Consider the following 3,633-nt stretch of genomic DNA (forward strand, 5'->3'; position numbering starts at 1 on the left):
GGAGCTCCGTGGCAGCTGGAGCCCCGGGTCCTTTAATTGTCCCCTGAGCTCCAGGGTGATTTAAAGGCCCTGGGGCTCTGAGCCACAGCCAGAGCCCCAGGGCCTTTAAATCTTGAAAGGCCCCATCTCTTCTGGTTGAGGCCACGCCCCCGCTCAGGACTCTGGCATACCAGTAAGTCCTTTAAGTTACTTTCACCCCTGGCTGAACAGCTACTGGCAGTGCTATCTGGCTGCCAGCCTCTCTGGAGGGGAATAGTGGAGGTTTCCTGTGCGGGTATGTTGGAGAAGAAAGCGCTCCCTCCCTGATCCTTCCCTTGTTAGTACAGGAGAGCCATATTATGGTACAGTCACAGGCTAGCTGGCCCTTTAAAGGGAGTCAGATTTAGCCTTGCCTGTGACATAAATTATCCCCCAGCTGATCCTGATCTAGTGACTTAATTACTACTAGTGATCCCAGCTGTGAAAGAGTCAGAGATAACTACATGGGGGAGAGAGGAGAACTCAATCACATGACAGACCCAGGAGAGAGGAGGCAGGGAAGTGCCTGGTGAATAGGACTTGCAGGGAGGAAGTTAATCTACTGTGTAAGAAGCAGGGAGGTCCCGGGGAGAAGCTGCTGGAATTCCTACAGAGGGGCTCCATCAAGGAAAACATGCTAGGAAGAAGGCCCTGCATGGGGAAAAGCCCTGGGAGGCTTGAGAGTCCTGGAAGGACTCTGCAGGGTTTGGGATTAGGGATGAAGAGTAGGGAACCTCAGTGTAACCCAAAGGGGCAGAAAGATTATTTGTTAGTGCTTATTTGGCCTTTCAATTGGACTCGTTAGCCTGGAAGGGAACTGCATTTAAAAAGGGACCTGGATGAAGGGCTGGACTATGCAAGTTGTAGACAGAGACAAGCCATTGCAGGGGTGGTCAGCGGGGTGCTAGGGATGACGACGCCTGCAAATCCTTGCTCTGATGGCAGTGCTGCTTTGGTAGAGAAGGGAGCCCCTTACAGGCCCCTTACTTGTTTCAGTTCATAAAATTCCCCTATCCATCAAGCTCTAGGCCTATAAACATCCAGTTTTTAAAATCATATAGAGTAGAAGCCACTACTACACTGTTACATAGGTATATTCTATTTCTAAGTACAGGCAAATACTCTGATATTTCCGATGCAATTTATGGTTACTGGTAGCAAAAGCTGTTTAATGGCAACTATTGTATGAAAGCTTAATGTTGACCAATGTCATCAACAAGATTCTCCCAAACCATAAAAACAAGAACCTGCCCCATTCACCGTGTACCCTCAGAAAGCTGTTGGCTAGTAGCTAGGCTTTGCAACATGTCTTGAAAGCATGGGCTCTGTAAGAGCATTTGAATTCTAAACAGATAATGTATAAATGTCTTGAACTCTTGACTTATTTATTGCTTATTTCTTTTGTATTCGTAATCTCCAGTGCAGAGGGCTTTACTAAGGCTCTTCAACAAGCGTTTTGTTTCACGCTAAAGCAGAAAGTTAAAGAAATGTTTGGGACATGGCTGCAGTGTTTAACAATGCTCTCACTTGCTCTTACGTTTAGCAGAGGAAATTAGTTGTTATGACCAAATATAGCTCCATGCTGGTAAGATCAGATAAGCAAAGCTGGACAAAAATATTTATTTAGCCAACATTCCGCTTTCTTTAATTTGGCCAGCACACCAGTCTTACTTCTGAAAGGCTAAAGGCCTTAGTTGCATTTTGATTGTGAAACTCTTAGACAACAATCTTTCTTGTAAAAGTCTTTGTTAGACAAGGATGAAAATCATGTGAGCTTTTTTTCACTTTAACAGTTCTGTGGTCCCTGGCAAAAATACAATTTTGCTGATAAACAGCATACTGCACATATCTGAAAACCAGCATGCTGAACAACATGTAAAATGAAAACATGTATAATCTGCAGTATTTTTTGCCTTTTCATGGTTTTGTTTTGTTTTTTGCTGTGGCAATTACTCATCTGCAAGTTGGAAGCTATGTGATGTTCTAGCTTAACCACGTATATTTGAAATTTAAGAATAACATCGGGGAGAAAAAACTAATGTTAAGAAAATGTGGAGGTTATACTAGTCTGCTTTTGGATTAAGATTTTATTAGTGTTCCCATAATGTGCTCTGGGTTCTATCAAAGCAGAGAACCTTGAACTTGACAGGCCTGAAACACGATTGTGACTGGTCCCCCCTGGGGTGCCACCAGGAACTGGGGTGCCACTGAGCCCTTTGACTCAGCAGCCTGGGCTCCCTCTCAGCACTGTGCTGCTCTGACAAGTTACAGACTGCACCCAGTCCTGCATTCACACAGGCAGGAACACATCCAGCTGCAGTTGCATGAAGGCTGTGCCTAGGCACTGCATGAACCAACAATAGAGAGGCTGCAGCCAAAATAACCCCCAGCTCCCCACCATAAGACCCCACAGTTGTAATGTCCTGCCTTGGTTGAAATCCGGACCAGTATAAATTTATTACCCAGTTTGCCTCTCCCTCAATGTGGAGAGGAATATGCAACAAACTTGTGTTAACCAAGCTGAGATTTTCCCCCAGACACTTCACTCAACGGTACATTGGTTTAGATAAAGCAAAAACAAGTTGATAAACTACAAAAATATAGATTTTAAGTGATAGCAAACAGATTAAAGCAGATTACCTAGTAAATAAACAAAACTGCAAACTAAGCCTAAAATACTAGAAAGACAGGATATGAATTAGCAATTTCTCACCCTGACTGATGATACAAGAAGGTTTGCAGCTTCTCAAGGCACAAGCTGCACTTGTTTTGTAGCTTGGGCTCCCCACCCCCATTCCAAGTCCTTTTCTTCCGGAGCTTCTCTCAGGTGTTGAGTTGTGGAGGAGTGAAGAACAACCGATGTCACTCCCTGCCTTGTACAGCTTTTCCATAGGGCGGGAACCCTTTGTTTAAAATTTGGTTCCCAGACCAGTCTGTGGGAAAATACAGGTACCCAACATGGAGTTCAGAGTCATGTGGTCTGGTCACATGCCCTGGCAGAGCCATAACAGCCATTACTTACAGGCTGGCCGAAACGTTTACAGGAAGGCTAAGCTATTCCACAGCCCATTGTCTTTGTTGATGAGCCATTAGCACTGTCTGGCTTCTTCATGGTTGTACCTAAAAGGCTGGCTGTGGGTGTTTTCCAGAGTAAGCCCATTTGAAATACAGATTCATAGTCAATATTTATAACTTCAGATACAAATAGGATACATGCATACAAATAGGATAATCATATTCAGCAAATCATAACTTTTCCAACGACACTTTACATGACCCATCTTGTTCAAAATGCATCATAATTATGCCATAATCATGTCATAATAATATTACTACGATGAACATGGGATGTAGTGTCACAGCGGTATATAATTATTGAAATAAGATAAACTGTTAATATCTTAGCTATATATTATGAATAGGGCCAAATTCACGGCCATGAAAAATGCATCACAGACCATGAAATCTGGTCTCCCCCCATGAAATCTAGTCTTCGGTGTGCTTTTACCCTATATTATACATATTTCACAGTGGAGACCAGCATTTCTCAAATTGTGGGTCCTGACACAAAAGCAACAGAGGGTCCTGTGGCACCTTTAAGACTAACAGAAGTAT

This window comes from Trachemys scripta, chromosome 1 (genome assembly GCF_013100865.1).
Source record: "Trachemys scripta elegans isolate TJP31775 chromosome 1, CAS_Tse_1.0, whole genome shotgun sequence".
Taxonomy (NCBI): Eukaryota; Metazoa; Chordata; order Testudines; family Emydidae; genus Trachemys; species Trachemys scripta.